Raw genomic sequence first — 15,223 nt, forward strand, 5'->3', positions numbered from 1 at the left:
ATATAAATCTTTACATGCCGCCCAGTTCTCAAAAACATATCATTGCATTCGTTTTGGTAGGACTGTTTTAAGGGACTTTCCTGACCTCGCCATGTACAGTATATAAACAGGAGAAGCCGGTGCCTGTCAATCAGCCATGGCTTATTTATGTTTACCTCTCTTCATACCCTTGAGGCTTAATTGTGATTTGTGAGGTCGGACTACTAATAGAATTGACTTGATTTAGCTTGCTCAACACTGGTTGCTCAAGATTCCTTCAGCGCTGCCCAAAATAGAAAGCTCTTACTACAAATGCCAGCAAAATTACCAACATCGGACTTTCCCCCAGAAGGCCGCTGTTTGAAACCAAAGCGGAAAGTAAATGTTGACTTGAAGCTTGTTACGTTAAGTTCCCATGAGAAAGTCTGCTAAAGGCAGTTGTTATTCATTCTTACTAGTTAGGTGGTTGTTATGTTGCGTTGTTGAGTTGTAGCATTGCGCGGTTGCGTTCCGTTGTTGCATTCCGTTGTTGCGTTACATTCTGTTTTGTTACATTACGTTGTTACGTTACGTTGTTACATTACCTAACCAACCATTTGACAATGTTACGAAACATGTCATGAACCATAATTTCGGTTCCCACAACATCGACACATTCCACAAAAAGTCCTGATATAATTATCTCTTGGCAGAGGTGTATCGGTTCAAGAAATATTTGTTGTTCAATTCAATTCAATTCAGTTTATTTTGTAGATCCCAATATCACAAATTACAAATTTGCCTCAGAGGGCTTTACAATCTGTACACATACGACATCCCTGTCCCAGGACCTCACATTGGATCAGGAAAAACTCCCCAAAAATACACAGGGTAAAAAGGGAAGAAACCTTCAGGAGAACAACAGAGGAGGATCCCTCTCCCCGGATGGACAGAAGCAATAGATGTCATGTGTACAGAATGAACAGCATTACAAAGTTACATAAACACATTACATGAATATGACAATGCAATGAATGGAACTCCAATCCATGAAACAGAAGGAGGTAGAGAGGAGGGGGGGCGGGGTGCATCAGCAGGGCCAACGCGGTAGGCCGGCTCACCAGGCATCAGACACCTCCAGGTCCAATGGACCCTATGAGACGTGAAGTCACAACGACTCCGGGGAGGAAGCAGAGTTAATAAGGTGCAATGGAGAGATGTAAATTCATCTATAAGGAGAGAGAGAAGAGGCGATAGGTGCTCAGTGTATCCTAAAACATCCCCAAGCAGCCTATAAGCCTATAGCAGCATATCTAGGGCCTGGTCCAGGGCAAACCTGATTCAACCCTAACTATAAGCACTATTAAAGAGGAAAGTCTTAAGTCTATTCTTAAATGAGGTGACTGTGTCTGCCTCCCGGACTGAAAGTGGAAGCTGGTTCCATAAAAGAGGAGCTTGATAACTGAAGACTCCCATCCTACTTTTTAGGACTCTAGGAACCACAAGTAGCCCCACATTTAGTGAGCGCAGCTCTCTAGTGGGGCAATATGGTACTACAAGCTCCTTAAGATGTGATGGTGCATCAACAATCAAGGCTTTGTAGGTGAGGAGAAGAATTTTAAATGTGATTCTTGATTTTACAGGGAGCCAGTGCAGAGCAGCTAATACAGGAGTAATGTGATCTCTTTTCTTAGTTTTTGTGAGTACACAAGCTGCAACATTGTGGATCAACTGGAGGGATTTAAGACATTCTTGAATTTTAGCGAGCTGGTTGGTCTCCTCTGGTTTGATCGATAGATATAATTGAGTATCATCTGCATAGCAATGAAAGTGTATGGATTGTTTCCTGATAATGTTGCCCAAAGGAAGCATATATAAGGTAAATAAAATTGGTCCAAGCACAGAACCTTGTGGAACTCCGTGATTAACGTTGGTGGTCATTGAGGCTTCATTGTTTACAAATATAAATTGAGATCGATCTGATAAATAGGATTTAAACCAATCGACTGATCCAATCTCTGTAGTAGGATGTTATGTTTAATGGTGTCGAACGCAGCACTAAGGTCTAACAAGACCAGTACTGAGATGAGTCCCCTATCTGATGCAATTAGGAGGTAATTTGCAATTAGGAGGTCATTTGTAATTTTCACCAGTGCTGTCTTTGTGCTGTGGTGTTTTCTAAATCCTGACTGAAACTCCTCAAATAAACTATTCTGATGTAGAAAGTCGCACAACTGATTTGCGACTACTTTCTCAAGGATCTTAGAGAGGAAGGGAAGGTTAGAGATCGGTCTGTAGTTAGCCAACGCCTCTGGATTAAAAATGGGCTTTTTCAGGAGAGGTTTAATTACAGCTACTTTGAAGGAATGTGGTACATGGCCTGTTAGCAAAGACACATTAACAATATCCAGCAGAGAGGTGCCAATTAAAGGCAACACGTCTTTAAGCAGCCTCGTTGGGATGGGGTCTAAGAGACAGGTAGACGGTTTAGAAGTAGAAACCGTTGAGGACAATTGGTCTAGGTTAATGGGAGAAAAGCCATCCAAATATACACCAGGGCATACAGACGTTTCCAAGGCAATGCCACTTGATGACAGATCGGCACTGGATGAGGGCAAGAGGTCATCAATCTTGCTTCTAATAGTTCAAATCTTTTTATTAAAGAAATTCATGAAGTCATTACTACTGAGGTCTATTGGAATACACAGCTCCACAGAGCCATACAACCATAGAGCTTGTGGTTGTTTTTTTGTGGTTGTTTTTCTTATTTATTAGTTTTTTTTCTTTTTCTTTTTTACCAACACCTTGCTGCTTTTGAGTGTTATTAATTTCCATTTCAGAATGAATAATTGCAGTCTTATCTTGTACATTGTTGTTTCTGTTTCCCATTCTTCCAAACAAGACAACGTAAACAGACTTGATAATAAATATTAAATGATCACATTCACAAAGCATGCAACTTGCATCCACTGAAGCCTCGCCGCTTACGAAAATAGCAATAATAAATCAAGTTTAATATGCATGAAGTCATTTCCCTCGTAGCGATCGTCTTATTTTCCATCATCACTCACATAGCTGAATGGACACACTTACCGGAGTCATTTTCACCACTTGCACTGAAAGTTTCACTCATTTATTCAGCTGGATTGTTACTCAGGCAATTTGATGTAAGTGCCCCCTGTCAAGGGCACCGGTTCGCTCCATCCCAGGAGGCCGACCTGACAAGCGGTCCTGTATCCTGAGATCCACCATATTAACCAGTTGCACCTCAAAGTGTGAATGGAAATGTTCCATAAAGGGTGTTATAAGGCTTGTGTGCCATGGAAACACCATTTATGTTTAATTTAATCCAGATGAATATTAAATACAGCATAGTGTGCAACATTTGCTATTCTGTTGTGTTCTCATATTTAATTTGTTCGTATCGGACTGTTTTATCTATCTATGTATTAATTGCTATTTTCTAAACCAGTCCTTTTTTCACAAAAACACGAGATTCAGCCTTCAGCTTAACAGCCATGAACCTGACCTGAAGATGTGTAACCGGTTTACATTATGTTGTGAATTCATTCATCACCATTTTCTGTTCCTCTTGAGGTCCTGAGGTGTCGGCTGGACCTTTTCTTAAGGCAGATGTGTCAAATCAAGTTTGGAGCAGCAAACTCTGGGAAAATACTTCAGTCGTGGTGTCACTGAAGACACTGTTCACTGTGACATGGTGGGTTCATTTTACAGTAGGAGGTCAACTTGGGCCATAACGTGTGTGTGTGTGTGTGTGTGTGTGTGTGTGTGTGTGTCTCATGACAGTGCAGTGAGTTTTGGGGGTCAGGCTAAAAGGCTCAGGTTAAATAACTGACAGAGTGTCATTATTTGACATGAATCTAACTCTACTATGACATACTATCCGCTCTGGATTATAGATTTGACCTCCGCTTGGGTTTTTACTAAATTGAAGAGATTAATCGAGGCCCCTTGCTTAATGTTCTCCCAGGGGCCGAATCCCTTCGCTTCCACTGGATAATGTCATCCCGGCTTTTGACCAGCCCCCGAGGCCCCCGGGCAGCTCTTTAGACTCCTGAAGGAAGCTCTAGTCCGAGCGCTGACGAACGTGACACTTACAGTAGCTGGCTTGGTTATTTCTGGGAAGAGAGTGAAGCAACTCGCGTGGAAATGCTCAACTCGTGAGCTGGTCAAGGTCACAACTGAGGAGAATAGGTGTCTCTCCAAGGGGACGTATATGAAAAGGTACATTTGGGTATCTGCAGTGTCTATCCACCTACAAACTGTGAAATATCAAGAGCCAGTCAGCTTTTTGGGGGGTTGCCGAGATCTGAAAACATGAACGCGTTCCAAATCGCATACTTTTTCTTTTACTTTCGGTACATACTGCAGCTGCTCTTACAAAGTACACACTGTTGCATGCAGTGTGCCTTTAATCGGTAAATATATACATATATATATATTCCAAATATTCATATATCCGCTGCATGTGGGTCTGAATAGACAGAAAAGCTGCCACCGGATGCGCTAAGTCCTCCTGACATGCTACATCTTGGGTTTTTTTCTTCCATGCTATTTAGTATGGCAGTATGGGGACGCAGAGCATGTGGTTGAACAAGCCAACCCGATTTGGCTCCCCTTCCAATGTCACATGCAGGCTCAGAGCAGACTGGGCTTGTACTGGGAGTGTGTGTGTGTGTGTGGGCGGGGGGGGGAGGCTTAAAGAGACAGGCGCTAAAACGGAGAGTGACAGAAGGCGAATACATTGACATAAATAACGTGTTTTAAAAAAAACATTAAAGCATGTAAACATCTTCTAGTAGAAAGCCAGAATACAAGTACGGCCCTAAAAAAGGAGCATGGTATGTCCCCCTTTAACGTTGCATTCAGTACAATGACCACAAATCATGCGGCCGCACTGTTATGAACACGCCAGTGTTAAATGGTGCTCAGGGCTTTGGAAACGGCTGTGCGCTAACAGCGGCAAGGTATTCAAAGAATCCCAAACAATGCGGGCAGCCGGCCACGCTTCCACTGTGACAGCAGCTTGCCGTAGGTTTGCTGTCGTATTAACAATGCAAAATATAATTTCTCTCTCGGCCCCCTGAAGATGGCGATGGGCCCGGAGGCCGGTTTCACTCTCGAACGGATGAAACTAGTATGGACGTCAGTGTATGAGCCCAGGTCATAGTGGGTGACAAGAATGTGCAATTAATGAAGGATTACGGGCTGCGAGGAGATCAAAACACAGCCAGTCATATTGTTTCTTCATATTTCAGAGGATTAAATGCTTAGCAGCTGGGGGAAGCAAGACCTTTTACTCGAATGTTTCACTGGCTTGTTTTCGTTGGTGAACACGGGAGCTGTAGTACGTTGCAGCCCGTCCCATTCATACCACTGACTTTGAGTTAACTGTTTTGATGACTCAAATGACTTGCTCGTGTTCATTTGATGTTTAGAAATGTATCTAATCTGAGAAAAAATTATTAAATGAGCAGATGTTAAAGCTACAACGAGGGACTTTCGAATTGTCCCCTCCCACTTTTGTCGTCCCTGTAGACAAAAGGGGGAGGGCGGGGACTAGGGACTTAACTTGGTGGACTGGACTTGGGACTTAACTTGGTGGACTGAACTTGGGACTTAACTTGGTGGACTTGGGACTTAATTTGGGACTGGACTTGGGACTTAACTTGGTGGACTGGACTTGGGACTTAACTTGGGACTGGACTTGGGACTTAACTTGGTGGACTGGACTTGGGACTTAACTTGGTGGACTGGACTTGGGACTTAACTTGGGACTGGACTTGGGACTTAACTTGGTGGACTGGACTTGGGACTTAACTTGGGACTGGACTTGGGACTTAACTTGGTGGACTGGACTTGGGACTTAACTTGGTGGACTTGGGACTTAACTTGGGACTGGACTTGGGACTTAACTTGGTGGACTTGGAAATTAACTTGGGACTGGACTTGCCTTCACTAAAGACTCAACCTCACTTAACTTGAGAAGAGCTGTGCTTTAGAAGAAGGAAGCACTTTCTCGGGTTCCCGTGAGACTCCCCTCTGTCTCAGTGACATGTCATTGGCTGCTTGGCTACTTATTCATCAGTAGCAATGTAAACAGGAAATAAAAAAGACAACAAATTGCTCATGCAAATAATAATATAATAATATGGAATTATGAAATGTTTCACATATGACAGTAGTCATCCTCAGCTTCAACACAGACACACACACACAGACACACGCACACACACGCACACACGCACACACACACACACACACACACACACACACACGGAGCGCGGTAGCTTTAAGAGCGGGGGCGTGGTGCTGCCTGCTGTTTGACGGACTTGTCAGTCCCTTCGCTCCGCGCTATCATTCGGCTGCGCGTGAACAGCCTCGCGCGGTAGGAGCTGGGCATCGGCTCTCTTGTTGCGTTCGGCCCGCCCGCGAGACTCCGTCCGGTCGTGTGGCACGCGCGGTGACAGCGACAAGGGGATTTATTGAGACCGAGCAGCCACCGTTTCTCCGCCACGAAGCCCGGAGGTAAGCTGTGCAGTGGCACTGAAAAAAACAACAAACCAACGTGAATTGGGAGCGGGTGCCTTGTGATGGTGCCTCGAGCCCCCTTCAGGGACCCATCGGCTGGGGGGGGGGGGGGGGAATGGGCACGCTGAGTGGGACTGCGTGGGGGGTTAGGATCGGGAAATGAGACTGATGAGATTTACGGTGGAAATGTGTTCTTGTGGGGCTCGGCTGCTGCTGTTCTGCTCATCCTGCCAATTAGGATCCAGCACCTGACGTGAAGCTTATAGATATTCATATTAACGGGGTGGGGGGCATGATTTATGGCTGCATATCACCTGCTTGCCTGTCAAATATTGCGCGTCCCCGACCACCATTAGATCTACATTGCTTACTTTAGACGCAGTTGTGCGCATGACAGCCTGCCTTCACCTTCTCTCTCTCTCTCTCTCTCTCTCTCTCTCGGGGCTATTGGGCTGCTTTTCACCGATGTGCGTTATGACGCCGCGCTGCAGTCTGTTTTCGCACGACGCGTGCTGCCTCGATATCATTATTATTATTATGAATATGAGGCGGCCGCGCGCGCTCACCGTGCCAGACTGTAGGTTTAGTTCCCCGGACCATCCAAAGAGGGCGCTGCGTCACCTCGGCTGCTCCGTCATCGCAGCGCCCGACTGCCAGGCTGCAAAAACGTCTACTCATAACGAAGTGTGGGTGTTCGAATCAAATCATTTCTGTTTGAGAGAGTATGTATGTATATGTGTGTGTATGTATGTATATATATATGTGTGTATATATATATATATATATATATATATATATATATATATATATATATATATATATATATATATATATATATATACATACATACATACATACATACATACATACATACATACATACATACATACATACATACATGCACACGCGCACACACACGTATAAATGGAAATGAAGCAGGAGTTATGTCAGCTCTCTGGAGATTATTTTCTTTAAAAAAAATCTATTTTCTTCAGACTCCAGGACGAATGACTTGCGATGACTCTTCTTGCAGCGATCAGCGATCCCTCTTGAGCTAAATGTGGGCCCAGCAGCCTTTCAGGTTTCCACCCAGACACCATCAGACATGTCCAAATATTTCTCTCTGTAACAGAAAACAGGTGTCTCCTCGGCCCTCTTTAAATGAAAAAATTATAAATAAAACCTGACCTGGACAATCTGACCGGTAAAGGCTCAAGGTTTCCAGTTGCGTCATATTCATTTAGTTTTGTTGGGAATAAAACACATTCTTCGTTTGTAATCGAGTGTGGGGGGGGGGAGGGAAATGCTTTGACACCTGGGTGAGGGAGGGGGGCATCCATACCTCTTAAAGCCCACACTGCCTGTGAGTTTATAGGATGGCATTTAATCCGACTGAACATCTGGCAGTGATGCAGCATTGGCTTCTCTCGGTCAGTTGTTGAGGCTTTACAAGCACAGCACCATGCTCGGCACAGAGATCATCCCTTCCTCCACACACATACACACACACACACACACACACACACAGCTTTGCCAACCTAGCATCTGTTACATTCCTCCTATTGGATCAAGACTGTGCTGCCTGGGAGAGTCAAGCCACAGTACAGTGATCACAAACTGTTTTTTTTGGCCATAGTTCAGAGAAATAAGAATACAAGAAAAAGAAAAATACAAATGATGATTATGGGTGAGAGGATCGGAATGGGATTATGACGTGGAAATGACATTTGAATTATGCTAACCCATTGGGGGTAAGTGACTTGCAGGATTTGTCCATGTAAGGCTGCTGAAGGACTTCTCAACAATGTCTAATGCACATACTTTACAGGCTTCAGTGGGCTGCCCAGTGAACCCCGCAGACTTGTGTTAATGGACAGCAGCAATGGATGGATTTCGTGCAAAGCCCCGCGCTACAGGCGTCTGTATGTCTCTAAGCGGAACTGCAATCCACTGAGCTTTTAATGCGCTTTAAGCGTTTTTCACAGGTTCAGCCTCACGCATGCAAAATCATAATATTCACATGTAAAACAGTGGATATTTGTCTGTTTCATTCTGAAGCCAATGCAGCTGTTTTTTTAGGTCCCCCCTGTTTTGATCACGGCGTGTGATCCCCTTGTCCGGGCGACCTGCATGCTCTCAGAAAGGGAGGGAGGGAAGAAAAAATATGGGCGCGACATCCGAAAGCAATGAGGCCGCCGGGCCTGCTGACCGAACGGAAGGAAGACGTAGTGGAGCTGTCGGTGGTTGGTTTTGGTCGGTGACTGGAAGCCACGCTCAGCTCAGGGCGGCTACGTGTGTGTCACCAGGTTTCGCGGCTGTGCGTCCAATCGAAGCTCCTCTGCTACGGGAAAAACTGGGAGGCCGCCAGGGGAGAGACAGGAGGAGGGGGGGGGGGGGGGGGGGGGGGCATTGTACCAACCAGCCACCGAGGCAGATGTTGACTTGCTTGGCCAGATGTTTTGGTTGGCAAGCCGCTATTGCCCGTTGGGGACGTAAGGTGAGAATCTGGCGTGCTGGGCAGGATGGGGGAGCTGGGGCTACGCCGCTCAGATCTTGGGCATCTTTTCTGCAGCCTTTCACTGTAAACACACTGTAGCCAAGCCGCTGATTCGTTGTGCAATCTGTCAGAGGCACTCAGGATTTAGAGTGTAAGCGGTCCAAATGTGACTATTAATAAATAGGTGTTTCACACACGGTTCACAGTGAAAGCACCATTGCAGTTCGTCAACGGGCGTTCCAAGCAGGTGGCAGTCGGGCCCCATAAAAGTTTCATCCTAAGAAGTTGGCCAGCACTCCTTTTTGCTTCTAGACCCATCGCCGACTCACAGAGCGTCCCCGGTGATCGCACAAGCCCGGCCCCCGCTCCAACCCACTCTGCTGCCTGTGCCGTGGACAGCAACTCTATCCGTGCAGAGCTTCTGGCGCAGTGCGAAGGAGTCTGGGAGTAATTAGCTGCGTGGGCATAATCCTGTACCAGACACAGCGTTGCCTCCCCCAACCCCTCTACCCCGCCCCTTCTTCTCCTCCCAATCCTAAATCACAAGTGGTTCTGACACCTTTTATGACACGTCTTTATTGGGGACGCTTGGTTAAATACAGATTTGGACATGCTTATCTCAGGTTGAAATATCTCTCTTGAAATTCGACAGTAAACCACCCCATCTCGTCTCTTTCTAGAACAGGTCCTGGCCTCAGGGGCTCCTTGTGCAGGGCTTTGCTGATGGGTGTTGGCATTGGCCTCTGGTCTGGTTCTCCTGCACAGTAGCGAGGCTGAGAGGAACCTGAATCGGAGAGGATACCCCTGGCATCAGATCAGGATGAGGCTTATCCAACTGTGCAGCAGCGCGGATACGATCTTGATGTACATTTAGCTGGCACCTCACCTCAATAATCTATATATCTCCTGGATTTACTTTTCTTGTTCTGCTCTTCGCATCACTCTGTGCTCTACTTATTGTGGTGTGTATGAAAAGATATGCAACTGTGAACCTATTCACCCTAATTGCATGGAGAAAAAAAACAAACAATGTCCAATGGGTCATGCCTCTTGAAGGAGGAAACCTCTTGTCCACTGGGATCTATTAAACAAAACAGTGCGAGACATTTGCATTCTTCTGCCTCCCCTCCTTCTCCTTTTTCCTTTTCTCCTCAATCTGTCCCTATAGTCTAATTTCCTGTCTGTCTCACCACACACACCCACTCGCTCCAAATGTAAAAAAAAGAAAGAAAGAAGTTACATAATCGCGTGGTTAAAATCTCATAAAGCCCAGATACTTTATCATAGCCCAGATACTTTATCATAGCCCAGATACTTTATCATAGACCAGACGCTTCAGGTTCTGTTCCTGCAGCTCTGCACAATGTGTCAGTGTTCGCTCGGCTCGTGTGCTCTCACGCCGCTCTGGTGTTTTTGGAAACCGTAGCTCGCCGCCTTGACTACGTGATTAGACACGCTTCCACCCCTGGTATAAATTAGAGGCGATTTCAAGTCTCGGTTTCCGTGCATTGTTTTTCATCCACAGAAGGAAGCTCGTGGCCACAGTGGTGGTAATATTTAGCATTAGTGTGAGCGATGGCCGCATGACTGGTTCTTCAGTCATATCAGGGCTGTACACGGGGGAGCAGGTGCTCGTGTACGATTGCCTCTTCGGTGTCTCGAGGAATTATTCCCCCCATCACTGGGAATGATTTAGCACTTGGGGTAATGGAGGTTGAGAATAGCCTAATATGTCTTCACTTCCTGACATCTCGCTGCCTCCGCCCTCCCCCTCCCCCTCCTCGTTCACAACCGTGGTCCCCTTTACCCTGCCTGCCCTCCCTTCAACCCCCCCAGACAACTAACTCAATGCTTTGGTTGTTTCGCTCCCTGTCTCCATGTAGTCACAGGCAATTAGCCCCCGTCAAAATACACTGCCGGACTGAGGGTTGAGACTCGGGCATCCGAACCCCTTGCTCCTGCCCCACCCCCCTACGCTTGGCTAATATTACCCCGAGCTACCGGGAAAGGCCCAGATAGGTTTTGTCAGTGGTTGGAAGGGTGGGGGGCGGGGGTCCCATTCGGGACCTGTGCGCGTGCTACCTCGCTGAGCACAAAGCAGCTCTTTCACATGGGATCTGGAGCACATATGGAATCGTTTCTCAAACCTCCAGTGCGTCAGTCCCCCGGATTCTCTCGGCTGCAGGTTTCCCTCGCACCTCTGCATCTCCGACTCACTTTGCCTCTGAAATTAGCCTGAGAGGCGGCACCTTGAGATGGTCCTTCGTCTGCCCTTGCTCTTTGGTACTCCTCAAAACCCCAATCCAACATGATCCTACCACCTTGAGGTTCACCCATTTAAGGGCCCTTAAAAACGAGAGGTGGGCCGATTTAATCGGTTTGGACAATTGTTGATGCCAATTGGACCATTGTTATTGGCTCATCCAGCTGATGGCTGCACAGGGATGAAAATCACCATTATACAAAGCTCCATGCATGAAGTCAATGTTTAACTGATTATATATATTAATGAAAGTTAACTTTATGAAAGAGCTAAATTGGTAAATTATGCTGAAAGCATGCTGTCTGTTTAGCTGAATTGGCTATCTGTAAGTTTACGCTAAGCACAACTTTGGGCCATATTTTATCATTTCTGTGTGCATGTGATCAACTCCTGTTATCGGCCCATTAGTCGGAATTTGGCTTTTTTTTATGCTCAAATCTAACGTTATTATCTGCCTTTTAAAAATCTAGCGGTTGACCTTTACTTCAAACAAAATGTTGGTTTCTTGGATGTTCTGTTTTGACCTTGTGGTCTGTACAAACCATCCAGTGGACATAACTAAACACTGGTGTTTGAACCACTAATGACCACCTGCACTCATCCACGGATTCCTGTATTCACATTCAAATCAATGTGTGTGTGGGTGTGTGTGAATGTGAGTTAACTAACTGATGGCTTCGCCATGGGGCATTTGTTATTAATTGCAGTTGCTGCTTTAAGAAATTTCAGTTTGCATGCTTTAATTTTAAAAAAAAGAAAGAAAAAATAACCCTGTCTGTCTGAACTACCTGTATTCACCCTCTGTCTATGATGCTCAGTTTTAGGGCATGTCTCTTTAAGAACCCTTCCTGAAAAAGCCCAGTATCTGATTGGTCGCCATCTTCACAACGTCCCTGCAGTCGGGGACTCTCTGCGAGTGTCAACTACACAGAGTTTAGCAGCACTTCTACCAGTCACTGTATAGTTGTGATATCGAAAACCTTATTGAAATCCTTACACCTTGTTTACAGGCAGAGTCTCTGAATAAAAATTAGAGTGTACTCTCAATCTTAGTTGATTTGAGCATTTTAATACATTCACAGTATTTATTTAGCACCTGGCCCTGCTTTCTAATCAAACAAGACACGCAATCTCTCCACAATATACAATCTTTAAGGTTGTATTATTTTAATTCAAGGTCCTGCATCTAGTAGAGTTCGCTTGGCTGTCCTTGAATGAATTAGTGTCCACACCAAATTACAGGAAACCTATTTTAACAGTAACGCAATGCCAGCGTGACATCACCTCCAAGGATTGGCCTCTAAACGGCACAGCTGGGTGGAGATAACGGAGCGGCCGGGATGTTTATTTTTTCCACTTCTGCATTCCAGCTTCTTATTTATAATGGCTGTGATATCCAGCTCGGGGGGTTACTACTATAAAAGGAAGTTTGAGGACTCCTGCTGACCCACTGGAAAGGAGGCTTACATGCCACATTTTCTCAAGATGTAACCTTTAGATTTCCAGGAGAAGGACCTCAACCCCCCGAAGAAGAATGGCTTTGGTCAAAGACAGTGGGGTACATGACTGAGGACTGGAAGCACAAAGCTGTCGTCTCCCTCAGCAGTGTACTGATTTTGTAACATCCTGGTATCCCCAAAGGATTTAGTTTTTAGTCGGTCTGCAATAAGGAATTGTGAGAAATATCTGTGTAAAATGATCGCAACAGATGCAGCTTTTTGTACCAGAGATCAACCCTATGTTTTTGTTGAGCCTAGACTCAACACATAGTGAAACCTGGTGAAAGGTGACCTGTGACCTGCCCTCTCGGAAATAGATTGTGTTTACAAAGAGCTGGTCAGTATGTGCTTAATATTGAATTATCCTGACATGTCGGGTTGGGTAGCCAATGCCGTTCGAAAATCTATCTGGAGTCATGTAGCTTTGTTTTGCCTTCACGATAAAGTTCACGCAGTTCCTCTTTAAAACTGAGAATTCTACACGTCAATTCGCCAAACTGAGGACAAATAATTTGGCCTTGAGTTTTTATCTTGCATTGTTTGTTTCCCATGATCAAATCCTCCCTAAATTAGCCTCATCTCCCCGCTAGCGATCCAGATGTCCTCAGTGGCCTGACACCCCATTTAATGCCTAACAGATGGTATTTGTAGCGGTGGATTGTGCTGAAGACAGATTACCTTAATGAGGTCATTTACCAATGAACTGTGTGGGTTTGGCCAAATCATCTGGTAGAGGCCCATTCCAGCCCTCCGAGTTTCTAAAATCTACTGAAGGTTACTTGCCGGTGAGTCCACTGAAAATCCTTCACAGGGCCGTGCATTCACCGCAAGGGGCAGTTTCACCAGAGACAGGGCATGGCATGCACTCCTTTGGGCTGTGTTATTGTAACGATCAGATCTCCCTCCTCTTCCAGTCCCTCTCTCCGTCTCCTCGGTGGACAGGGGTCCTTTTTCGCTGCCCTTGGCGGCTCTGTTTGTGTGTTTTGATTGTGGGAAAGTTGCTCGACTATCCGTGAGAGTCCCCCGCTCTCTGGACCGGCTTTTTCCCTGGGGTCCTCCAGACTCAGAGAGGCTGAGCCCCTCCACCGCTCCGAGGCCCCTCTTCCCCCCCCGACAGCCCCTAGCGGTAGCAGTAGTCCCAAGTGACTTGTCCAAGCTGTATGTATGACCAGGCCCCCTTCTCTTATAGTCTCTTATAGTTTATCTTTTCAGAAGGGGGAGATCCTTCAGGCTTTTCAGCAGAGCAATAAAGAAGCCTGGCAAAAAGCACTCCCTACCAATGAATCACTTGAGACGGGGAGAGGGAGAGGGGGCTAAGATGGAGACATAGATGTTGATGTGACACAGGTTTTTTTTTGTTGTTGAATGGGCAAGGCTGTGGTGCGTTTACCTTGCACCTTGCTCCAAAGCTGGATATTGAACCTGAGATGGGTAAAGTTTCTAGTTTTGATAATGAGGCTGAATGCACTGGTTCATGTACAGCATGTCAATGAGGGAATTACCTCATTAAACTTTGTCTTTCTAAAAATATTTAGATTTTCCCTTCAATGCATTCAGTAGCCACTGGCATTGATTTGCGTCCACTTTCACAATTGGGTACTGTTTTTATTTTCACTTTCACTATCTGATTCATGGGATTCCCCTGAAAGACGTTCTCGGGCTTTTGATTGCATAATGCCTTGCTTGTGTTCGACTCTGCAGGGATCAGCACAGGAACGACTTGTAACTCTTTCCCGACCATAAGACAGATAACCAAGCCTCCCACCTCCATCCTCCATTCAATTTAGGCAACTCTAATTCACTCTGCCGCTGTGACGAATGTGTTTGATCGCAGTGATGTAAGGCTGGAGCATCTGAACAAGATTTAAGATGTGGCCGCATCCCGTTCACCCCTCTAATCTGTCATAATATTCTTGACCTATCGTCATCTGCGGGGTTATGGAAGCCAAGCGACCATAAATAGTTTGACCCGAGGAAGAAAACGCATGCTTTGAACACAAAACCTCCCCGGTGATCTCACTTTGTTTCAAACCAAGGAGCCGGTAGCGAGCAGTAAAACATTTCTTAAGCTCAACACAGTCGTAATTCTTGCTAAGACTTTTGGATTACTAAATTTGGCTCTTGCAGCTTCCCATGCATGCATTTCCAATCATGTAATGACTTTATGGCGCAGTTCAAAGCTCTTAAGTAGAATCGAATGTGACGGGCACTTTTACGGTCTTCCTACGGGCTCTCTCCCAGCCCCTAATGCAACATCTGAGCTAACTGTCCTCTCATTGTGTTTGAGCTTTGAGATGGATGGCCGCATGCACTTGAAGGATCCAGAAGCGGTAAGAAACTTCTCCTTTTTATTTTCTTTGCTTGTTGAGCGGCTAAACAGACCAACTCCGCCTGAACGGTGGAGCCGAGCCATAGATCCTTCATCCCCTGCAAGTTCTTTTCAAATAAAACTCC

The 15,223-nt window shown here is 45.7% G+C and overlaps 1 protein-coding gene across 1 annotated transcript in view; it reads left to right on the plus strand.

Moving 5' to 3' along the window:
* Positions 1-6,334: 6,334 nt before the first annotated feature.
* daam2 (dishevelled associated activator of morphogenesis 2) overlaps positions 6,335-15,223 on the plus strand; it is a 91,677-nt gene continuing 82,788 nt past the window's right edge. The window contains exon 1 of the mRNA XM_034525160.1: positions 6,335-6,507. The gene's annotated coding sequence lies outside the window, so the exon portion shown is untranslated. The remainder of the gene's footprint in view (positions 6,508-15,223) is intronic.

This window comes from Cyclopterus lumpus, chromosome 22, assembly GCF_009769545.1.
Source record: "Cyclopterus lumpus isolate fCycLum1 chromosome 22, fCycLum1.pri, whole genome shotgun sequence".
Taxonomy (NCBI): Eukaryota; Metazoa; Chordata; class Actinopteri; order Perciformes; family Cyclopteridae; genus Cyclopterus; species Cyclopterus lumpus.